At 33.8% G+C, this 26,243-nt stretch overlaps 1 long non-coding RNA gene and 1 other non-coding gene across 3 annotated transcripts in view; one reads left to right on the top strand and one right to left on the bottom strand.

Moving 5' to 3' along the window:
• Positions 1-23,941, top strand: part of LOC141540992 (uncharacterized) — a 224,417-nt gene extending 200,476 nt beyond the window's left edge. Inside the window, exons 5-6 of one of the 2 annotated variants that reach the window (XR_012481620.1) lie at positions 5,796-5,844; positions 23,818-23,941. This is a non-coding gene — a long non-coding RNA (uncharacterized LOC141540992). Of the gene's footprint in view, positions 1-5,795; positions 5,845-14,088; positions 14,163-23,817 lie in introns of those variants that run through there. The other variant, XR_012481621.1, reaches the window with a different exon arrangement.
• LOC141542076 (small nucleolar RNA SNORA76) lies at positions 5,043-5,180 on the bottom strand. The gene has a single exon (XR_012482080.1). It is a non-coding gene; the product is annotated as a small nucleolar RNA SNORA76 (small nucleolar RNA).
• Positions 23,942-26,243: the final 2,302 nt, after the last annotated feature.

The raw sequence follows: 26,243 nt of genomic DNA, 5'->3' as shown, positions 1-26,243 counted from the left end.
TGTCTGTATTAATCTCTATTCTTCATCTATATCAAAAATTTAAGACTGTTCAATGCCTTTTAAATATTTGTATCTAAATTAATTGACCAATTTCCTAGAGAAGGATAGATAACCATTGGCCCATGGAAGGATCCTAGCTTTAAAGCTGATAAAGACTTTTGAAGTCATATAGTCCAGGCCACTATTTTTTATAAAGAAACTGAAGTCCAGAAGACTTAAATGGTTGAATCAAGGACATATAAGGGGAAGAATCAGGATGTTATAGGAGAATTCTTCTCAAGTCTTTTGGTATCAGGACCCTTGAGGACTTCCCCAAAAATTTTTGTTTGTGTGGATTATAACTGTAACATATTTATCATATAAGAAATATTAAAAGTCTTAGAATAAAAATAATTTTGATCTAGTGTATCTCTGAAAAGGTCTTAGAAACATCCAGAAACCTCTGGTCTGTAATTTGAGAACCACCACTGTTTTAATAGATAGTCTTCTGCTACAGGGTAACTAAATGATTTTTAAGGTCTATTGTAATTCTGAAATTCTATGTTTAAACTTTAGAACTGGGGTATTCGGGAATACATTTACTAGAATGAGTGTTATTTGCTCAAGAGCTCTTAATACTCTCTCTCTCTCTTTCTCACTCTCTCTCTCTCTCTGTGTGTTTCTATCTCTGTCTCTCTGTCTCTCTCAATCTGTAAATAGATATAGATGTAATATATAGAGATATAAATATTTAATATGTGTGTTTTCCCTCAATTACATGTTAAAATTATTTTTAAACATTTTTAAAAAAAGGTTTGAGTTCTAAATTTTATCCCTCTCTCCCTTCTCCAGGCCCTCAGTTTCTTTATCTATAACTTTAGTGGCCTAGATCACATGACTTCAGAGATCTTTTTTAGTTTTACAGGTAGGATCCTCTAATAGACAAATGGTTAGTTATTCTTTTCTAGGAAATGGGGTGATAATTTTCAATACAAGTATTTAAGAGGTATTGAATAAGTTTAAGTTTCTTGACATGACTGAATAATAGAGATTAAAGCAGCAATAAAATATAGGTTATACATATGCAATCATGTAAACTATTTCCATATTAGTTGTTTTGTACAAGAAGACAATTTTAAAAAAACTTTTTTTTTTTAATGGACCCTTTTGGCAGTCTAGGGAAACTTATAAACCTCTTCTCAAAACAATGTTTTTAAATGCAAAAATATATACATATACACATACATGCTTACGTATAGATGGCAAGGAAGGCAAAAGCAAGTAAAAATAATGTTATAATTTTCTTAACAATCCAAACTCACAGAACTCCTGAATCTATAGACCTTTGTGGAGAGTGGACTCCAGTTGAAGTCTTTGACTTAAGACAAATATAGAAGCAATCTTGGAATTGTTTATAGAGCTTTGGACCAAAAGTGAGAAAAATCTGAGTTTAAATCCTGCCTCAGAAATTTATTAAGACTCTTGGCAAGTCACTTAAACTCTTGGGTTTTTTAGGGGTTTTAATAGGGATCAGGTGGATAATTTATGTGTAAAACATTTTTGAACCCTGAAGGTTCATATCATAATTGAAGGAATGGACATATGATAGATAAAGATTTTCTCTATTGGACATGACTTTATTTAACAACAAAATCAAATTATACAGATACTATTGAGCACCATATTGAATACAATTTTAGAAAAGGAATCTTAGTCTTTTTTTCCCTTGATGGTCTAGAAATTAAATATAAGACAATATGGCAGATAAGAAATGTGCTGTAGTAAAAAGAATATGTCTAGATGAAGCCCTAGTTTTGCAGTTTGACTATGTTACCTATTATCTTTGTGGCCTTAGGGAAGTTATTTCTCTTTAGCCTTCATCTGAAAAATGAAGGGATTGGTATAACTGATTTTTTAAGTGGCTCTTCTAGCTCTAAAATCTGTTACCTAACAGTGATCATTTTCTCTTTGATGAAATGAATTGTTGAGGAAAACCAATGTTAGACCAGACTTTACTCCACCATAACCTAAACTCCAGAAAATAGTTAACTGAGGTTCTCCAAATCCATGTAAATTACCTTTTATTCTAAATTTTTGCATTAGTTTATCAATTTTCTTAGTATGAGATTTAAGTAAGTTTTTTTTTAAAATATATAGATTCTTGACACACAGTAGCACTTACTAAATGTTTGCTGATTGATGTATTAGATGATTGACTGTTCCTTGTATGCAACCATAAGTTAGAAAAACTTAGTTCTCCAGTACTAAGTTCTCAAGTTCAACAAGTCTGTTGGCTCTTGGTCCCACCAGTAGGGCTAAATCATCCTTGTTCTTTATTCATCTCCTATTATATGTGATATAGGAAGCTTAGCTCTGGCAAACCAATGATCCAGAATAAGATATCACTAAGAGCTGCCATTATTGTGTTTCCTATTGATGTCACTATATAAAAGTTACAGATTTTTTGGGGTTCTCTCCTATTGTATAATTGCTATGATCATTCTTCTTCATTCTCCAAATATTCCATTTGACTCAATCAAAATATAGACAGATTTTTTTCCATAATGAATAGGATGGTCTGCTAACTGTTACAACATTTTCTTGGATATCACTGAACAAACAGAAGTTGTCATGATCAACATTAGAATGAGAGAGAGAGAGAGAGAGAGAGAGAGAGAGAGAGAGAGAGAGAGAGAGAGAGAGAGAGAGAGAGAGAGGAGAGAGAGAGAGGGAGAGAGACAGAGACAGAGACGGAGTAGGAAAGGGGCAATAGGAAAGTAGAAAAGGGGAAAAAGAGAGGGTTAAGGAGAGATAATGTAACATGAGACAAAAAACTTTATAGTACTACTATTGCTTTCACAGGGTTACATGTTGCTCAACTATGATTGAAAATGATCAGTCCCTCTTTTCCTTTTTTTTTTTTTAAATGTAAAGAATACAAAATGGACTGGTTGCTTCCTCTTTAAGCTTTTATTTCCCTCCCCTCACTGTCTTGCTGCCTCCAACAATATTTCCTCTCAGTGTTATTGTACAGCTCCAGGGGCAGGATTATAGACTGGCCTGAAGCATTCTGCCAGAACCTTCCCTTTAAATCTACTTCATACAAGATTTCTTTTTCTCCCTTTGGACCAATTCAGTGAGCAGAGGAGAAGAGAGAAAAATAAATTTAATATTTAGAAAATTAATCAATTTGTTTTCCTATTTTGATGAAAATATAAACATAGTTGGAATTTTTTGAAGTGCATTCTTTCTTTTCTGGGTTCTTTTTATTCTTTGTGATATTGTTTCTATGGTCATATTTATTTTTATATCTGAAAGACATACTTTTTTTAGCCATATATACACCAAGTACAGTTGGATCAAATAGTTTTTATCTTCTACCAATGTAAGTAGCTTTCTTTATATTTATATAGTTCAATGTTATATGATTTTTTAAACTTTTTTTCTCATGTATTCTATTTCTCATTTTTCCCAAAGGACATATGGTTTTTTGCCCTTGTCATTTGTTAAAGAAGGATTTAGAGTCCCTTTCTAAAACTTCACTCAATTAGAAATCATATTCTTCTCTACTGTTTTCATCATGAAATGGACTTCTTTAAATTCATTCTGTCATTCATTTCCACTTTCTCTATGCAAATCTTCTTCATTGCACATTTTCTTCATTGTCTGCATGATGGAGTTGCTTTTTTTTTAGATTTGAAATCATAAAACAATATTGTATAATAGAAAGAGCATTTTTTTTGGAGTCAGAGTACCAGGATTCACATCCTGAATCTTTACATACTAGCTGTGTGACATTGAGTTAGTCACTTAATATCTGTGAGTTTCAGTTTCCTCATATGCAGGTGATCATGAATGTGGGTCCCTTCCAAGTTTAAATCTATCATAATTAATATGATATGACAGAACTAGGTTTGATATCCAGCTCTATTACTTATTATTTGAGATTTAGATTGTTACAACACAAATGAATTTATGTTCTTAACAGTTTAACTTTTCCCTCTTTTTACTCTGAAGGCTGCTTAACCATAGGTAAGAGCATCCTGTGGGATTCTTAAATCCTCTATGGAAGATCCTTTCTTGTTTAATATATCCCTATAATCATTATACTATTTTACCAATGTTAATATAATACTTAGGCTGTCCAAGCATCTTTTGGAGACTATTTTACAGTATCAAATAGATTGGGATATTAAGAAATTCTACTTAATTTCCTCAACACTATCCATACTGATCTTATCTTTTTATTTAAAGTGGCAGCAATTCATTCTCTATTTGCAATGTTTTTCTATGATACTATTCTTCATATATTAACTTTTCCCTATTCTGGGTGACTAATTCACTATCCTCTGAGTGACTGTGGATCTCTTTGGGAAGGTTCCATTAGTTGGTTCAATTTAAATTAATTTGACAAACGTGTATAAGAATTTAACAAAATCTTTCTATGTATAAGGCATTGTTCTGTCATATTCCAGTGCTAAGTGAAATCATGCCAGGATCCAACAGGAATATTTAGAGACCCTCTCTGATGAAAGAGAATGCCTTTTCTATTTAAATTATATAGGTTACGTGAAGTGATCTTGAAGAACACTTGGGTTGAAACATACTTTACAAAGAACAATTCTTCCTCATTTCAATCAACATAACTATATGATAAGGCTAATGGAAAGTGAATTCCCCAGTGTGAGAGGAGGCTTATATAGGTTTGAGGTATATTAGATATAAACTCATCTTCAAAAAGGAAAAAAATCAGAAGGTGAGTGACAGGAGAATACAAGGCAGGGGGAGGGGGGAGGGAGACTAAAGCCACCAGATACTTCAGGAAGAAGAAAAATCAGTCAAAAATCCAGAGCACGAGTAGAAAAATCAACTGTGAAAATGCTAAAATCAATAGAGTATATGAGCAATAAGTATTTAAAATGTCACAAACAGCTATAAATAAATACTATGAGACAAAAGAAATTGAACTAAAATCTGTTGAATGCTTATCCACAAGAGAGCATGGAAGTGAAGAAGCAAAATGTTCCTGAATGGTTTAAGAGAGAATTTTTTTTTTTTCCGCCGCGTGTCGCTTGTCCTTAAAAGAACTGCTCAAATTTGGACTAAGCGGAACCAGTTATAAACAAGCTGGGATGCTCTTGCACTGCTGCTTGGCCCGGGATACCACAGCACAGGCATTCCATGGGTTCAAAAGCAAGTGTGAGAGAAAGAAAAATTTTGAAAGCAGAAGATATAAGAGAATTTCTGGTCTATACTGAGGAATAGAATTAGTGGAATAGAAAAACCTGAATCACCTGAATGATGATGAGTCTTTGCAAAGAAATGAAAGAGAGAATGACTGATTAGGAATTCAAAGATACTTAATTAAAGTACAAATTAGAAGAATGGCAAAAAAAAATAGTAACATTGAAAGAACACATATCTTCCAGCAAATAAAATATAATCTCAAAAAGCAGCATGAGCAGATCCAGGAACATGCAATAAATATTATCTACAATCATTTGAACAAAAGTTATCAGGAATGATTGGAAAAGTAGTCTTGATGAAAACTTGGGGGGAAATTGCAAAAAACATGAAACTGTGAAATTAATTTATTAAAATGTAAAATGATTTCTAAGGAAGTTTAGTCATTTATGTTGATTTTTAATGTTTCTCATGTAATATTTAAGTTAGAAACATTAAATGAGACCTACTTTTTGTCTTCATGGAGTTTGTAACCTTGGAGAATTGAGAAAAATGTATATAGAAATGATTGCAATGCCAATATAGTAGAGAGACATACAAATGATGTAATCTTTTCCTCCATTTTCCCTTAGGTCCATGCTGGATCGAATACCTGCATGACTTCATACTGAGCAATATAAGGTGGTGATGGTACTCCTTTGGTCATAATCATTGAAAATATTAGAGATACAGTGTTTGGAATACATTTGTTTCTTTACTTTAACAAATCCACCAAAGTCTCCCTCTGATCTTTCATGTGATATGGAATGAATCCTGAGTTCTCAAAGGCTGTTCTAGCAGATTGTGAGTGCTTGTAGATCCAGCCAGGTGGGAAAAGTCCAGTAATCAACTATGTTCATTGTATGAGGGGATTCCTCTTCAGATTGACTAGAGAGCAGACTGTGATTCAAAGACTACTCTGGGTTAAAACCTATGGATCTCTTCTCAGAATGAGGTTTTTAAAAAATACATAATAAAATGCAAAGAATTAGCAAGGAAAGCAATTATATTGGAATGGCTAGTTATCTATTATCTATTTTTCACTTCTATCATCTATCTCCTCTTTCATCTACAAAATACCCCAGAAGTCTTTGTGTATTAAACTTTAATATCTTTTGAAGTATAAATGCTAAATTTTTATGAAAAATCATTTGAAATTTTAATTATTTAAATTTATTTTGTATTTTTAAAATTTTAAATTACACACATATATAGCATATTGTTACTTTGCATTGCATGTGACATTTTCTGAGACTAGAGGATTGGTGGAGAGGTATTCCCTCTTGATCACATATCACTTGATCTATCTTCTTTACACCTTTCCTTGTGGGGTCACATCAAAATTGTTATGAAAACATCATAACCTCTCTCTTTGGAAGAACCTAAGGCTAGGATTATAAATTCAGTCACTGAATATTAGCTGACAAAGTTCTTGTAAAGTTCAAGAATTGATTAGAGTTATGTATAGTATGAAATGGTGGTTATATTGAATTTTAATAAAAAAATCAATATTTTAGAATTTGAGATAATCAAATTTTCATCTTTTTCAAATTATATTTATTCTTCTGAATTTATTAAGATATATAACTTTAATAGAACTTTTGGGAAACCATATATACATATATATATGCACAATATACATGCCTACATAAAATACATACTTATAAAACATATATGTACATATTTACACGCATATATGTATACAGATATATATATATATATATTTTATAGGTTTGTATATCTATTTATCCAGTAGCGTCTTAATCTAAACATGTTCATAACAGAACACATAATTTCTACCCTCCAATTTTTCCTACCTCTATCTTCTTTATTACTGTAGCAAACATTATCATCCTCCCAGTCCTCCCAGCTTGCAACTTTGTCATCTTTATTCCTCACTATCTTTTGCTTTCCATATTTAATTTACTGTCAAGATCTCTTGAGTCTTCGCAACATCTCTCCAGTATGGCCTCATTCTCCCATTCTGGTGCAGATCCTCATCATCTCATGACCAGATCATTGCAATATCCAGTTGGTGTGTCTGCCTGCTTCATGTTTCACCTCATTCAATTTAGCTATTAAAGTAATTTTCCTAAGGTATAGAGGTTTGATCATGTCACCTCCCTGCTAAATAAATTCCATTGGCTCATGGTCTCCTGGCTGATCCAAAGCCTGACACTTCTTTTCCCAATTTGAGGCTTTTTCTCTAGCTATCCCCTATCCCTGGAATGCTCTGTAGATTCTCTGGATCTTTCCCAATTCCTTTTAATTCTAATACTTCCTCTTTCTTATTTATTTCCTATTCCTATTTATTTCCCATCTAACATCTGTTTGTACATATTTTCTTATTGTTTCCCTGATTAGATTTTGAGTCCCCTATGAGTGGGGGTTGTCTTTTGTTTCTCTTTTGTGTAGCACACTTAAACATAAACATATACATGTATGTGTATGTATATTTATATACATATACATATACAGTGTACATACATATATGCATGCATACATATATACATATATATGTGTGTGTGTGTATACACACATATTCACTTACACACATATACTAGTGGTTTTACTCTAAAGGAAACTCCTCATTTGGTAATTTGCTTAATCAGTATAGATGGATACTCTTTTATAACCTGTGGTTTTTAGAGAATATGCTGAAAGCATAGAAATTAAATTATTTCCCCATGGTTACACCTCTAGTATATGCCAGAGGTAAAGATTTGAACTTAGATTTTCCAGTTTCCAAGATTGGCTCTCTATGCAGAGTGTCATGCTGTAGTCTTTCATTTATACAATAGCTTACTGCCCGAGGTCACAAAGTTAGCAAATGCCAGAGCTAAGATGTCAGTCAAGATCCTCAGATTTCTATCCAATATTATTTTAAGATAAACAAATTTAGCTTTTATGCATTGACTCATATTTAAACATCCTATACCAAGAGAAGGTCAAACTGGGTTCATGATTTAGACACAAAGAATGATATTATAAGCAAATTAGAAGAATAAAGGATAGTTTACCATTCAGATCTATGGAGAAGGAAGAAATTTGTGACTAAAGAAGAACTGGATCACATTATTAAATACAAAAATGGGTAATTTTGATTATATTAAGTTAAAAAGGTTTTGTCCAAACAAAATGCAGACAAGATTAGAAGGGAAGCAATAAACTGGGAATTTTTTTTTTTTACATTCAAGGGTTTTGATAAAGACTTCATTTCTAAAATATATACAAACAGATTTAAATTGATAAGAATTCAAACCATTCTTCAATTGATAAATGGTCAAAGGATATTAATAGACAATTTTCAGATGAAGAAATTAAAACTATTTCTAGTCATATGAAAAGGTATGCTAATCATTATTAATCAGAGAAATCCAAATTAAGACAGCCCTGATACCTCTCAGATTAGCTAAAATGACAGGAAAAAATAATGACAAATGTTGGAGGGGATGTGGGAAAACTGGGACACTAATACATTGTTGATGGAGTTGTGAACTGATCCAACCATTCTGGAGAGCAATTTGGAACTACGTTCAAATGGCTATCAAACTACATATTCTTTGATGCAGCAATGTTTCTATTGGACTTGTATCCCAAAGAGATCATAAAGAGGGAAAGGGACCCACATGTGCAAAAATGATGTTTTCCCAGCCTTATATTTTAAACATTTTCTTAAATCTTTCTCATATTGGGTCAAATTTATCATCAGTGTACTTCACCCATTTTTGACTTTCCATGTTGACTGTCTTGGAAAATGCCTAACAACTTCACTCTCTGAGTTAAAAATAAGATAGCTGGCTTTACTAATTAACTTAGTATTTCTTTCAGGAAAGTAGGATAGTTATTCAGACTTTAGTGACAATAATACGATTTCTGAGGCAAAGTGCTCAAAGCCTGCTTAAAACTGAGTTATTTGAAAATGATAACTGATTATTAGATAGTTAGGTCGAGTGGTCAGCAGAATATTGGAGCTGAAGGCATACAGATCAGAGTACAAATCTTTTCTCAGATGCTAGCTTTAGGACTCTGTGACATATCACCTTTGCCTTTTCTCCTATCTGCAAAATGGATCTAATAATACTTTTTATCTCCCTAGATTATTGTGAGAATCAAATGTACTAATATTATTATAGTGCTTTGAAAACTTTACATGCTATACAAATGCTATTATTATATTACAATAGCATATCGCATTATATCATGTTACTTCCTATTATGTCATAGCATATATTACCCACTAAGAAGGGAAATGAAGAATGAGAAAGAAACAAACACTCTCCCTTTCATCAACCATTTTAATGGTGAAACAGTTAAGAGTGGCTAATGTATCCCTAAGTGCTAGCTGTCTGCACCAATCCCTACCCCAGAATGACATCGATTCTGCCTCCAAGGCACTCATGCTAAATGGACAGTTCAGTGGATGGAATCTCACTGGTTACTCCCCTGGGAAATCCTGGGACTAAATTATGAAGAAAAATGACATGACCTTTCATAAAAAGCTAAGAAGTGATAGTAAGTTTAATATTGTTTTAATAAGATTTAATCAGATCTGGATTCCTCTGCTATTTATCCCACCTTTCTAATACACTATAGTAACTTAAGGAAACAATTTGTATATTGGGACAAGGTAAATCAATCAACAAGAATTTATTGAGTGTTTGCTATGTGTCATTGTCTGAAGATGAAAAGAATCAACTTAAAACAATATGAACATAAATAATGTATGTAAAATATGTAGAAATAAGTATAAAATAAATGTATGGCAGGGAGAGTAGAGGACTATCAGCTGGGGCAATGAGGAAAGGCTTCATGTATAAGGTATCATTTGAACAGAATTTTGAAGGAAACAAAGAATTCTAAAAAGTGGAGGTAAGACAGGGAGTGCATTACAGGCGTGATGAGATGGCCAGTACAAATGTGTGGAGGTAAGAGATGAAATGGGTAATATAAAGAAAGCCTAGAGCATCAGTTTGGTTGGAATATATAATTCAGGAAGGGGAAGTAGAATCAGTCTGACTAGAGGAGCTGTTATGCTGGGAGAGGGATTGATCACTCTTTATATGCACAGAGGTTAAAGAGAAACTTAGGTGTGCAAAAGTGGAGTTATGGGAACAGAATTTTGGAAGTGGCCAGTAGTCATTGCAACAGCTAATAGAGAACCAGGAAGCAAGGCGTAGGAATAGTGGTATTTGTGGGCAGCCTGCTCTCTATTGTTATCTTGGAAAAAGGCTGGCTACCCTCAGCTAGTTAAATTCTACTTGCTAGGTATGGTTATAGACATTTAATCCTGTTATGATACAAATATATACATATATGATATATACATACATTTTATTTATATATATATATATATATATACATATATATATATATATGTATATATATATATATAATCAGTTCCCAGAGAGGCAAAGTTGCAAGCCTTAAATTCAGGAAGAACCAGGTATAAATGTCCTTTTTGGACAAATGTGTTGATAGACTAACCCCTGGACAAATCATCACAAGCAGTTTTAATACTTACTTATAGACAAGTCACTGATCTGCCTCAGTGTGGGAAATTCCCATGCCAGGGATTCTATATGGTAAAAAGAAAAAAAAAGAATCATATTTAGACAATATTATTCTCCCTTTTTTATCTCTTCTTTTTCCTCCTAATTTCTAGTATGCTTGTGAAAGTTTGAAAATGACTAATCTGAAAAATGTTACTTTTTCCACCAGAAGATGATTCTGAAGTAATAAATAAGGAATTTTGCTATTTAGTTGTTTTCAGTCATGTCCAACTTTTCGTGATCCTTTTTAGAATTTTCTTGGCAAAGATACTGGAGTATTCTCTAGCTCATCTTACAACTTGGGGAAACTGAGGCAAATAGTGACTTGCTCAGAATCACACAGCTAATATTCAGGGATGCATCTGAATTTAGATCTCCTTGACTGGATCCAGATCTTGAAAGTTCTGAACTGGAACCAGAATTCTAAACACATGTTAAGTCATTGAGTGACTGATTCTCAAATCTCTGTGCACAAAAAAAGATAGAGCTTGCTTCTTTTAAAAAAAAAAATTGATTTATTCTATTTATCTTCATTTTCAAATACATTTCTTCTCTCTTCCCTCCCCAGAGAGCCATCTTCCAATAACAAAGAACAATTGGAAAAAAGAAAAAAAGAAAAAAGCAGAGTAAGGAAATTAAGCACATTTCAACCAATGTTTCACAACCATAGCCCTCTATTTCTGCAAAACAAAACAAAACAAACAAAAAAGCAAAAACTCAACAACCCATAAAACATAGGGAGGCTTGTTTGCCTTTAACAATTTTATGAGAAAAGTTTAAAACAATATATGAGATTAAACAATCTTTAAAAAAAAATAAACAATTTTAAGACAATTGTATGAGAAAAGTTCTGACTTTGGGTAGCCTACCTGGGATGAAAATATGGGACCCAAGACCAAAGTAAATAATTTGTCTGGGGGTTTGTGGAGTAAATAACCTTAGGAAAAGAAGTAAAAAAAATATAAAAAGGAGGTATCTGGGAGGGACTGGGATTTCAGTGGACTTCTGGAACCTTTTGGCACAACTCAATCAGCCTTTCCTGGTTTCATCCTGAAAGGTCTCCAAGCTATGTGGTAACATTATATCTTAACAAGTCTAACACTGTGAGCTGATGTACATTTTTAATCCTAACACATGGGAGGAAAACATTGCAGCTCAGAGTGGTGTTATTTTTAAAGCAGCATGTGTTTGTCTTGTAAGTGTGACAGGAGGAAGGGACGAGGTCTCAGGTTTCCCTTCTCCTTGTGTGTGAAGAGTGTTCCAACTGGCTTGCTTGCCCATTGACATAAATGATCTTCAATTTTCAGGCTAAAACAAAAACAGGCCGTATTAAATTTACATTGGACTCTTTGCTAAAAATGTGTATGGATTTGTATCCACACTAAAAATCCTTACCTTGGGATGCAGATTGCATAAAGCAGTCTCAGGACAGAGTCTGCCAATGCTAGATCAAGATTAACAAGGGAATGAAGAAAACTGTGTCCCTACTTAAAGATTAATACAAAGAAATAGTAAAGTTCAGATGATGTCTATTTGGAAGGCCAAAAAAATGACCTTTTTCATATTAGAAAATGCATTTGGCAATAATAAATGAATAACCCTCTAGTAAAACAGTTGGAAATATAAGACCTATTTCCAATGTACAGGATTAAGGATATCTATTATTTTGGTAAGAAATGCCTAAATTGAAATTCCAAAGGGTATTATGAACTTCAATTAAAAAGGTAATGGATTTCTTAATAAGTTCTGGGTCAAGATGTATTATAAAACTATTTTCCATAGGGCATAGTCTATCCTTGTAATAATACTAAGTCTAGTCTTACTTCCAGTGGCCAGCTGAGGCTGCTTATCTATTAGAGGCTCTCCCACCATACCTTAGAAATGAACAAATAACTGCATGGCCTATGAAACATTTTAAGTAGAACTGTCTCTTGGTTGGGGGGAGTAGGGAGGGGAACTATTGTTACTGACATAGGCAGGTTCAATCCACACAGGGAGAACCTGCTTTAGGAAAGTAGATCGATATCATTTGGGAGTAAATAGAAGTAAGTAAGTATTATGATGAATAAAGTAAATCATAAAACAAGTGATCTATGAACTGGAGTGCATCCTTTGGATGCAATCTGATTGCACCAGTCAGAAAAAAACCAAGGGCCATTTCTATGAGTCTGGCAATCTGAGAGGCTTTCAAAAAAGCAATTTAAGCTCGACAAACTATATATTAGTTAGAAAAGCACTTTGTCTGCAAATCTTCACTGACCTACAAGTAACTTGCTTCTGCATTTGAAAAAGAACCTATAAATTCTACATCTAAAAAGATCAGTCACTACCTTTTCTAGCCTGGGATCTAGCTTCAAATACAGCACTCTAATCAGTGATGGAGATTGCTTTTTTTTTTTTTTCAGATTCTGCTATCATTCAAATCTGTTATTTTACATTTAAGGTAGCTAGTTGGCACAATAGATAAAGTAGGGAGACTCATCTTCCTGAGATCAAATCCACCCTCACACACTAACTAACTGTGTGACATTGGGCTTATCTTGCCTTATCTAGAAAATGATCTAGGGAAGGAAATGGCAAATCACTCCAGTATCTTTGCCAAAAAACTCCAAATGGGGTCACAAAAAGTTGGAAATGCCTGAATAATAAAATGCTTGCTTTTTTTTGTTTTGTTTTGTTTTGTTTTTTTTTGTTCAACTCCACTTTTAGAATGTGTGCTTACCTATATAGCTTCCACCTTTCCTGGGAAAAGGTATAGGGAAAAGAATTGTAGTTATAGGGAAACTGATGTAAGATAGTTGGCAAGGAATTTTCCACGCTATCACATGTCAAGTTAATAGACAATCAGAAGCGAGTAGTTCTTTAAAAAATTGTCCTAAAAAAGTTAATTGATAGGAGGACATAAAGACAATGCAACACTTTGTTTTTAGAAATGAGAAAACTTAACTTACTACTCTCTTTTTTTCTGCTTTTGTTTTTTCTGGAATACAAATGCCTAATAGAAGAAAGAAAATGAAATATAAGTATGAGAGTAGGAAGAGATCCCCTGGTAGCCATTTTTGAAGTCAAATGGCCTGTTCCAGATAAATTCTATCCCAGAGTAGTGAAAGAAATTGCTTGCATTTTTGTTGAACTGTTTTTGATAATCTTTGACAAATCACAGCAGATAGAAGTGCAATAGAACTGCAGAAGGGCAGAAATTGTTTTCCTTCTTGGAGGAAGCTAATGAACTAGGAGTTCCCTAAATCAATGAAATCATAGGTTTGGTTTAAAAAAATAAAAACAAATCTTTTTGAACAAATGAGGTAGTCCAATTATAGTCTTCTTTTGACAGATGCCATTAGGAAGGACAGTGACATGCTGGAAAATCTATACGGGAAGATAATTAGAAGAGGGAAGAGACTAAAAGTAAGCATTTATTAAGTACTTACTGTGTTCTATACACTGTGCTAAGCACTCAGGATACAAAGTAAAGTCCTTACTTTCAAGTATGGTGGAGACAATGCACAAATAACTATATACACATAAATATAACTATGCCATATAAGAATTGATTGAAGAAAATGATAACGTTTAGACTGGAAAGAGGGAGGACATGAAGCCTGGGTGAGGAGGACATGATAATTATCTTTGAATATCTGAAAGCTCTTGAAGAGGGATCAGAAATGGTTTGAAATTCATGCCATTGGCTAGAAGTTATAAGAAAGTCAATTTCGTGTCAGCCTTTCCCCAAAATTATCTTGAGATTATGGGAGGTTTTATCTTTATATTCACATATTTAGCCCCTAATATAGTGTCTATTACACAATTGATTTTTATAAATGTATGTTGATAATTGTATTAGAATTGATGAAAAATTAATTACTTTTGGGGAGGGTGAATTCCTGTCATTGGATCTAGTCAATAGGTACTTTGGTGACAGTTTTTGCCATCTTGTAGGGGAGATTCAGCGCGAATTTAGGAAAAAGAAAATTAAAGTATAAATTCTGTTCTTGCTACTAGCTTGCCCATGACCTTGACTTTGATCAAATTGTTTTTCTCCAGGCTTCAGCTTCCTCATTTTGTAAAACAAGAATGTTGGGTTATATGATTTCTAAGGTCTCTTTTGGTGCTAAATATCTGATTTTATAAATATAAAGGCTTTTTATGACTGAGATTGAGCAATGTTTCATAGTAGGTACTATGAAACTTGCATTTGTTCTAGACAGTTTTTGACTAGGCAAAGGAATTTATTCTCTAAAATCATGCAAGGATCAAATTCTTCATTAAAATGTCCTATTATTTTTCTATACTTTCCATATCACCAAGACTTCAGTAAGATAAAAGACAGCTTGTTACTGGAGACGTTTTTAAGGAAATCAGAGAGAGCAGATCTGGAAAACATATTCATATTATTTTTTCTGGAAATGGGCAACAATTCATAAAACATTAGCACATTCAAGGTCACTTTGTTCTCCTGCATGCTATTCATAATAGGCTGTTGACAACTCAGTGACATTCAAAGTAGGAACAAGCTCCTGGAGCCACCAGCTTCCAAATATTGGTTGAAGAATTTGTGAAAACTCTGAAAGCCCACAACAAAATACCCCATTTCCTAGAGGTGCCATGAATATTCTGGAAACCATACTTGGTAATTTACTAAAGAGAAATATAAAAAGAGCTGATCCCAGAAGAAAACCCAATTGGTTTCATTTCAAGAAGCAGCTGTGGTTTATTTTATTAACTTAGCAAAGATATGTGAAAATTATGCTACTGTACTTTTAGAAGGATAACCTCATTGTCATTTTTTATGCATGGGGTGAATTTGTTTACCAGCTGCATTTATGCATGTTATTCTAATATCTCCTGTCTCTGATCTAATCCCTTTGTGCATTTTTATGTATTACATGTTCTCATTAATTTTAGTAAGTGTAGGAAAAAATGTGCCCCAAAATGCTTCCTATTAGTACCTGCTATGTTTTAGACTTTGGACTTCAAGCTTAGAGGGCAATCCCCTCCCCACAAAAGTTTCCATATAGCAATTTTATTCAAGAAAACAATCCCTGATAAGGATGCTGTCTTAAAGCACTTTACAATTTTCTTTTAAACCTATTAATGTTTCCCCTTTACCTTCCCGCTTTATATAATTCACTTCTAAATTGAAGTCTTAAAGACATAGGAGAGGAGTAGTGAAAAAACAAGATTTGGAGTCAGAAGAAATCTGGGTGTGAACCGTGTCTTTGATATTCATTAATTATCTGATCTTGGGAAAAGCAGTTTAGAACTGTTACTTCATCTATAAAATGGAGCTAATACCAAAATTAGCTACTGATCAGGGTTTTTACACTGATTGAATCTATATCTATATCTACATCTACATCTATATCTATCTATATATAGAAAGAGAGAGAGGGAAAGAAAGCATTGTGCACATTAAAAAAATTTTTTTATTAATTTTATAATTATAAAAAAAATTTTGACAGTACATATGCATGAGTAATTTTTTTTTTATAACATTGTCCCTTGTATTCATTTTTCCAGATTTTCCTCTCCCTCCCTCTATTCCCTCCCCTAGATGACAGGCAATCCCATAAATTTTACATGTGTTACAGTATAACCTAGATACAATATATGTGTGTAAATCCAATTTTCTTGTTGCACATTAAGAATTAGGTTCCGAAAGTATAAGTAACCTGGGTAGAAAGACAGTAGTGCTAACACTTTACATTCAATTCCCAGTGTTCCTTCTCTGGGTGTAGTTGTTTCTGTCCATCATTGATCAACTGGAAGTGAGTTGGATCTTCTTTATGTTGAAGATATCCACTTCCATCAGAATACATCCTCATACAGTATTGTTGTTGAAGTGTATAGTGATCTTCTGGTTCTGCTCATTTCACTCAACATCAGTTCATGTAAGTCTCTCCAAATCTCTCATATTCATCCTGCTGGTCATTTCTTACAGAGCAATAATATTCCATAACCTTCATATACCATAATTTACCCAACCATTCTCCAATTGATGGACATCCATTCATTTTCCAGTTTCTAGCCACTATGAAAAGAACTGCCACAAACATTTTGGCACATACAGGTCCCTTTCCCTTCTTTAGTATTTCCTTGGGATATAAGCCCAGTAGTAGTATGGCTGGGTCAAAGGGTATGCAGTGTTTGATAACTTTTTGGGCATAATTCCAGATTGCTCTCCAGAATGGCTGGATTCTTTCACAAATCCACCAACAATGCATCAGTGTCCCAGTTTTCCCACATCCCCTCCAACATTCATCATTATTTGTTCCTGTCATCTTAGCCAATCTTACAGGTGTGTAGTGGTATCTCAGAGTTATCTTAATTTGCATTTCTCTGATCAGTAGTGATTTGGAACACTCTTTCATATGAGTGGATATAGTTTCAATTTCATCATCTGAGAATTGTCTGTTCATATCCTTTGACCATTTATCAATTGGAGAATGGTTTGATTTCTTACAAATTAGGGTCAGTTCTCTATCTATTTTGGAAATGAGGCCTTTATCAGAACCTTTAACTGTAAAAATATTTTCCCAATTTGTTACTTCTCTTCTAATCTTGTTTGCATTAGTTTTGTTTGTACAGAAACCTTTTAGTTTGATATAATCAAAATCTTCTATTTTGTGATCAATAATGATCTCTAGTTCTCTTCTGGTCACAAATTCCTTCCTCCTCCACAGGTCTGAGAGGTAGACTATCCTCTGTTCCTCTAATCTATTTATGGTCTCATTCTTTATGCCTAAATCATGGACCCATTTTGATCTTATCTTAGTATATGGTGTTAAGTGTGGATCCATATCTAATTTCTGCCATACTAATTTCCAGTTTTCCCAACAGTTTTTTTTCAAATAATGAATTTTTATCCCAAATGTTGGTATCTTTGGGTTTGTCAAACACTAGATTACTATAGTAGATACTATAGTATAGATTACTATACTTTTTTTGTCCTTTGTACCTAATCTGTTCCACTGATTGACTAGTCTATTTCTTAGCCAATACCAAATGGTTTTGGTGAGTGCTGCTATATAATATAGCTTCAGATCAGGTACACCTAAACCACCTTCTTCTGACTTTTTTTTTTTCATTAATTCCCTTTAAATTCTCGACCTTTTATTCTTCCATATGAATTTTGTTGTTATTTTTTCTAGGTCATTAAAATAGTTTCTTGGGAGTCTGATTGGTATAGTACTAAATAAATAGATTAGTTTGGGGAGTATTGTCATCTTTATTATATTCACTCGGCCTATCCATGAGCACTGAATGTCTTTCCAATTATTTAAATCTGACTTTATTTTTGCGGCAAGTGTTTTGTAATTTTGTTCATATAAGTCCTGACTTTTCTTTGGTAGATGGATTCCCAAATATTTTATACTTGACATCTGTTTTGAATGGAATTTCTCTTTGTATCTCTTGCTGTTGCATTTTATTGGTGATATATAAAAATGCTGAGGATTTATGTGGATTTATTTTGTATCCAGCAACTTTGCTAAAGTTGTGAATTATTTCTAATCTTTTTATTAGAATCTCTGGGATTCTCTAGGTATACCATCATATCATCTGCAAAGAGTGACAGTTTGATTTCCTCATTACCTACTCTTATTCCTTTAATCTCTTTCTCCACTCTTATTGCAGAGGCTAGCATTTCTAATACAATATTGAATAGTAATGGTGATAGTGGGCAACTTTGTTTAACTCCTGATCTTACTGGGAAAGGTTCCAGTTTATCTCCATTACATATTATGCTTACTGACGGTCTTAAATATATGCTTCTGATTATTTTAAGGAATTGTCCATTTATTCCTATACTCTCAAATGTTTTTAGTAGGAATGGATGTTGGATTTTATCAAATGCTTTTTCTGCATCTATTAAGATGATCATATGGCTTTTATTAATTTGATTATTAATATGGTCAATTATACTAATAGTTTTCCTAATATTAAACCAGCCCTGCATTCCTGGTATAAATCCTACTTGATCATAGTGTATTTTCCTGGAGATGATTTTCTGAAGTCTTTTTGCTAATATCTTATTTAAGATTTTAGCATCAATATTCATTAAGGAAATCTACCTGGTTTAGATATCAGTACCATGTCTGTGTCATAAAAGGAGTTTGGTAAGACTCGTTCATCCCCTATTTTTTCAAATAATTTATATAACATTGGGGCTAACTGTTCTTTAAATGTTTAGTAGAATTCACATATAAATCCATCTGGTCCTGGGGATTTTTTCCTGGGGAGTTGATTAATAGCTTGTTCTATTTCTTTTTCTGAAATGGGACTATTTAAGCAATTTATCTCCTCCTCTGTTAATCTAGGAAGCCTATATTTTTGGAAGTAGTCATCCATTTCACTTAAGTTATCAAATTTATTGGCATAAATTTGGGCAAAGTAACTCATTATTTCTCTAATTTCCTCTTCATTTGGTGGAAAGATCCCCCTTTTCATTTGTAAGACTAACAATTTGATTTTCCTCTTTCCTTTTTCTGAACAGATTTACCAAAGGTTTATCTATTTTATTGGCTTTTTCATAAAACCAACTCTTGGTTTTATTTATTAATTCAATAGATTTTTTAATTTCAATATTATTGATTTCTCCTTTTAATATTTCAAGTTTGATTTTTGGTTGGGGGTTTTTAATTTTTTTTTTCTAGCTTTTTAAGTTGCGGGCCCAATTCATTAATCTTTTCTTTCTCTATTTTGTTCAAATGAGCCACTAAAGATATAAAATTTCCCCTTATTACCGCTATAGCTGCTCTTTCACCCAGTCATTCTTTAAGATGAGATCATTCAGTTTCCAATTACTTTTTGGTCTGTTTACCCCTAACTTCTTATTGAATGTAGTTTTTATTGCATTGTGATCTGAGAAGAAGGCATTTACTATTTCTGCCTTCCTGCATTTAATTTTGAGATCTTTATGTCCTAATATATGGTCAATTTTTGTATAGGTTCCATGAACTGCTGAGAAGAAAGTATGCTCCTTTCTATCACCATTCAGTTTTCTCCAAAGGTCTATCATACCTAGTTTTTCTAATGTCATTGTGCACATTTTTAAAGTTTGCATAAATAATACATATTATTCTAGATTATTTAGAGTATCTGCTTTTGGTGCTTGAGATGATCATTTCAATTATAGTCATCATGGTAGCCTTAATTAATTAATTAATTTACTAAGCATTTCTCTGTGCATAATGCCCATATTTATAAATCCTGTTTTACTCACTTTCCTGAGTGAGCCCCAGCCCTTTATCACTAACTGCACAATAGATATTGTACCCCCAAACTCATTATCCTTGCATCTTTATCCACTTCTTTTCCTGAATTTTCTTATTACTGTTCTGTTTCCTATGTTCTATTCAGGACACCATCATCTTTCTATATGCTGAGATTCACAACCTTTGTGTAATGTTCTATTTCTCATTCTGTGTGTTATGTGTCCTGTCTGTTGCTGAATCTTTTTTTTTTTTTTGCCTCTATGGTTTTTCTTGAAGCTAGATGATACAGTGGATAAAATTTTGGGCCTGAAGTCAGGAAGATCTGAATTCAAATCCAGTGTCTTAATGGTTAATCTCTGGACAAGTCACTTTATTTCTGCCTACCTCAGTTTCCTCAACTGTAAAATAGAAACAATAGCACCTACTTTGAGAGATATTTGTAAAGGATTTAGTTCCAATCATAACACATAATTGGTACCTAATAAATGCTAGCTTCTTTCTTCCCTTACTTCCATTCCATTCTTTATACTCTCACAGCTATCACTCTACTTTAGACTCTCATAACTTCTCACCTGGACTATCTTAATAGCTTTATAATTGATTCTCCCACCTGATACCTCACCTTACTTAAATTTATTCTGTATTATAGAAGCCAATGTTATTTTTTTCAAAGCATCGCTCTGACCAAGCTCCTATTCTACCCAACAAACTCCAGCATCATTTTTTTTACCTTTAGTTTCAAAAATAGATTCCTCTTGTTTTATATTTAACTTCCCCCCAAAACCAACCAAACAAAAACAAAGGCAAAATAAAACAAACCCAGGATTTTGGCTCCATATTATCATTCTAGCCTAATCATATATTACTTCTCTTCACATACATTATTGTTTTACCCAGCTTCCCTCATTGCGCTGTCTTCAACCCTGAACCTTTCTTCCTTCTTCCCCTCCAGATAGGACTTATTGCACACCTTAAACCCATCTTCTCAGTGTGACTACAAATTGAAAATTTGGCTAATTAACATAGATAAATTTATGACTCCTCACTATGGGAGACTCCAAGAACTCTTCTTTCCATTTCAGCTACTACATATACATTTTAAAAGTAACCTTGATGAGACAATTCAATTTAATATATATTTTTAAAGATTCTTTATGTGAAACATTTTGACATTTTGGATTCAAAGATGAAAGATAGCAGTTTGTGATCTCAGAAATGGCATATAATGTAGATGGACAAATAATTTTAATTCAAGGAAGCATATGATAAGGGGAAAAGAAAGAAAAAATATAGTGGTACTCTGTACCTGTCATTAATTGGTTCCAGAGGGGCAGTGTAAGTGGCAAAAACAAGTACTGAATGAATTTTTACTATAAAGAGTATATCTTCAGTCCTCAGCTTAACCATTCTTCCTCACACAATTCCCCGAAGGGGTAAGTGGGATTTCCACTTGTGAAGAGACAAGCCAGAGGAACTGGTCAGGCTCTTCCTTTCTCTATCCAACTCACTTTCTCTTCAACTTCACTCAGATCCAAGCTTCCTTGGGAGTGAGGGTGGGAGTAGATGTGGAGGTGGAAGGTGTCCCCATACCTTCTGTTGCCCAGGGCTCTGGTGGCTGCCCAAGCTCAGGGCTTCCAGGAGCCCTGAGTGCTCTGTTGTTGACTCCTTCTCTTGGTCTCCCACCACTGCTGCCCCCCTCCCCCTCCCCTGCTCCTGTTCCTGCTGCTTCTCTTCCTGCTAAGCATACTGACCATTCTATGCTACTTCCAATACTACTGTTTTGGGAGCCAGAAGACTATACCTGCACTCACCTTGTCTTGCAGGTGCTGTCCCTTGACCTGCACAACCTCAGCATCTTGGGTTCCAGTCTGATAATTCTATGCAATGTCCCAGGGCACAATGTCCCAGGGCACTATGTCCAGTCAACTTCACATCTCTACTGGTCAACCAAAACAATAGCCAAGTGCCACAAATGCCAAGGATTCATCAAGTGCTGAAGCATTTTTTTTTTCACATGAAATACAACAAATACTGAATTCATGGAGTTTTGAAGCAGACAAGTATTGAGTTACCAATGTGCTAAAAAAGAATTTGAAGTGAACAAGGTCTCTGAACAGAACAGCTCTTTTTAGGAATGAAATATATGAAATCTGTGGACTCCATCCACTCTACCTTAGAGTGTTGGATGCATGCATGAATAATGAAAAATAAATAAAGGCAGGTGAGAACTAGATTGTTGAGGACTGCAAAAACCGGATACTTACTGCCATTCTCAGCTGCCTCATTCTCAGGGTACTTGTTATAGATGGAGTCCACAGATTTCATATATTTCATTCCTAAAAAGAGCTGTTATCTTATCTAGGTTCCTTATTATCAGATGAGAAAATATTCCTACAAATGAGAAAATGATCATTATATAAATAGCACATAATAGAGGCAGGATTCTTGGAGTACTTTTTCTGTTGTACCTTGCAAATTTTAAATGGGTAAGAGAAAAAAGATGAGTCTGGTAGATGGTTTTATTTACTGTAGGACCAGTGCTGGTTTTGTTTGAAATGGGCAGATGGGGGCATGAGAAAATTTTCTCCAGATGCCATGAGACAGGAGGACTTTATGAAGGAAGCACTGGTAAAATCACTGGCATAATCATTGGAGATTTTTAAAAAATTAAATTCTGCAAACCATATGATCCTCAGAAAATCATCTTCATTGACATTAAAATGGAGGAAAAAGTCCTTGGAGGAAAAAAAAAAGAGAAATCACTGGCATTAAGTAAACACACAGCTCTGAAAATAAAGAAATTCGTTGTCTTAGTAAATGTGTTCTTTAGTGACTGAATATCTCTGAAAGGATTCAGAGTTCTTCTTGCCCCTGAAAGACTATTAAAACAAAAAAATTATATTATAAATACATACAAAACCCCTTATTTTTTTAAACAGAAATTACATTTCAAAAGAAAATTATATTGTTTATTTATTTTTGGTGCAAATATCTTATTTAATCAGTACAGGGAACTCATGAAAGAGTTGTAAACAGAATGTTTTGCAAAACTTAAAAAAGTCTGTATTAATATGAATTATTATTGTGGTTGTCAAGAGCAGTAATAGTAACAATAATTATAATGAGTATCATTGTCAACACTATTATTGTTTGGCTCTATGATTTCATCAGTGAAAGAGTCCTCCAGTGTAGAAATTGCCTTCATTGACAAAGATTGGCAATTCTACTATGACTCACTGACTTGATAGACAGGCTTAGGGCTTTGGAAGAGGGATATCTTTGAGTATGGCAATCAACTTTGATTACAAATTTATTGAGAGAATGAATATTACAATGAGGGCTTGGGAGTGACATCATTTCAAAGAAAGACTATCCCTATAGGTAGTATAACTACCTTGTGGATCTAATCAAAAAATCCTCACCCAAATCTGATTAGAGCACAATTCCTTTCCCACTTGGCTGGAGTCTGAACAAGATTGTGAAGAAAGTTAATCAGTAATGTCCCTTAAAGAAACTGAACTTTTGAAATCAAGACTTTAGAAAAAGGGGGGAACTCTGGATCTCCCCAAATTATTAGCTTTTGATAATCATTTCTCTAAAATATATATATAAGAGTTAGGACTTGAATTGAGTTCTTTCTGAATACTAGGCTAGTCCCGTATTCACTATATCATGTTACCTCTCCAGAGGGAAGATTCTAGAAATTAAAAATTGGAAATAAACAGAAACCCTGAATTTCAGATGCCAGTGTGCTTGATTCATTCTTGTTTAGTCTTGAAAACAGATCAATAAAATACTTGGTTGTGAAATGTGACACCATAAAGACTGAGATTTTCTTCCTTCTGCAGATCTACAGTCATGCTCTGAGGAAGTGAGATTTTTCTGCTGAATCTGAGGGTCTTGCCTAAAAAAAAAACACAGAGCAACAGAAAGGCCAATTTTTTCCTCTATACAAATTAAATTTTATAAATTTTCATATCACAGGTGAGTTGTTTGAATATAATTTGGGGATTCTGAATTTATGAATGAATGTTCAGCCTTGAACTTTACCTAGAAACAGGTACTATTCACCATTTAGAGCTTAAATTCCCTTAGATTTACATTACATTTTATCCATTATGAACCTCTAATGCTAAATGCTGTGTCAGGGCTTCAAAGGAACCATCACAAGTAATAACCTTTGAGAGGAAAAAAAAACAATAAAATTGACAAATGGGATTCCCTCCCTCCCTGAATAAATCACAAAGTCTAAAAAGTCAACTTCTAAGTCTACACATTAGAAAAAGGGAATGCAGAGGAAGGAGGAAACAGCACTGACAAATGTGATATGACTCAGGGAGTTACCAACAACAATCATGGAAAGAATTCTTCTGATACTTCTGATTTAAGAGTCAGAAGGAACCTCAGAAGACAGCTGCTTCGATTTTCCCATTTCAAAGATGAGAAAACTGAGTCCTAGAGAAGTTAAATGAAATGACCAAACAAACAAAAGAAACTTGCTAATTAAGATGGAGAAAGCCATGTATATTGACACGTCTTGATTATTAAAAACTGGAAGGCAAAATAGAACATAGGGAAATTTGTTACTTTTAGTGCAGGCTGCAGTCAATCCAATAAGCTTTTATGAAGTGTCTACTATATTTCTTGTAAAAAGCAGCATAGTGGTTAGAAAGCAGATTTGGAGGCAGGAGGTCCTGGGCTTGAGGCTCACATAATAACTTCACAGTGCCCAAGGCAACCTTCTCAGATGATAAATCATTGATGAACAGCAGATCCTCATTATGGAGAAAGTTCTCTATACAAATGAAATTATAAGTGTACCTTCAAAACAAACAAACAAAAAACAAACAAAAAATACAGTTCCTGACTTAAGGGAGCCTTTCTGGGGCATATAACAACATGGTGATTTGAGGATGAAGGGAGAGATCACTTAGAAGATGGATATCAGAAATCATTTCCCATAGGTGGTAGTATGTTGTTGTATGTCCTGTTCAACTCTTTGTAATTCCATTTGGGGTTTTCTTGACAAAGATACTGAAATAGTTTGCCATTTCCTTCTCCAGCTCATTTTACACATGAGGAAACTGTGGCAAATAGGGTTAAGTGACTTGTATAGAGTCACATAGTTATTAAGTGTCTGAAGTCAGATTTAAACTCAGGAAGATGAGTCTTCATGATTTCAGGTCTGGAATTCTGCCTACTGAGTCCCTTAGTTGCCTCAAGAGGTGATATAAAAACTGGGTATTATGGGAAGCTCTGGATTCTAGGAAACAAAGAAAAGAAAAAAATGCGTTTCAAGTAAGGGGAGAAAAGCCTATGCTTTAGGCATGGAGGAATGGGATTGAAATCCTCATTCAGAGGAATGTTAGTGTAAAGAGGAGAAATATGAAACATACCAGGAAAAGTAAGCAGGAACATGTCAAAGAAAGGTCTCATAGATTAGCAATGATGGAAGAGACCTTTAGTGATTGTCAAGTCACTCAAATAGAAATAGGTCCCTACAAGTGCCATATTGATTTAGAAAAACACAAATTGGGGCAGATAGGTGGTTTGAGGGATAGAGCACTAGCCCTGAAGTCAGGAGGACCTGAGTTCAAATCTAGCCTCAGAGACTTAATGCTTTCTGGCTGTGTGACCCTGGGGAAGTCACTTAACCCCAATTAGCTCAGCAAAAAAACAAAAACAAAAAAAAAATAAATTGACATTATTTATATTGTACTGTATTTTTTTTATTAATTTTGTTCAATATTCATTAAATTTGTTAAAATCTGGCTCAGGCATATTACAGAATTTTGAGGTTGTTTGCAATGGAGTTTGACATCTCTGGTATTCTGCTTCCTTTATTTAATAGCTAAGAAAACTCTTGTCCAGAGAATAAAAAGTGAATTGTCATAGACTGTTTAACAAGATAATTACTACTAGCCAAAAGAGCTTGTGTTATTTTCACCTCTATTCTATGTCCTCCTACTGCTGTAGGGGCAGCCAATATATACTCAGTAATATAAGTCCATAATCAGCTCTTACTTTAAATATATATATGGCTATCAATAAAATCTACCCTAGGGCTCCTAAGTGAAACAGTGGACTGAAGCTGGGGAGACTCGTCTTCCTCAATTTAAATTTGGCCTAGAAAACTTATGAGTTGTGTGAACCTGAGTGAGTCACTTAACCTTATTCTCATACTTTTCTCATCTGTAAAATGAACTGGAGAAGGAAATTTCAAATAGCTCTAGTATCTTTGATAAGAAAACCCAAACAGGGTCACTAAGAACTG

This window comes from Sminthopsis crassicaudata, chromosome 4, assembly GCF_048593235.1.
Source record: "Sminthopsis crassicaudata isolate SCR6 chromosome 4, ASM4859323v1, whole genome shotgun sequence".
Lineage (NCBI taxonomy): Eukaryota > Metazoa > Chordata > Mammalia > Dasyuromorphia > Dasyuridae > Sminthopsis > Sminthopsis crassicaudata.
Note: the sequence above shows the minus strand (reverse complement) of the source record. Positions and strands in the feature narration are given on the sequence as shown.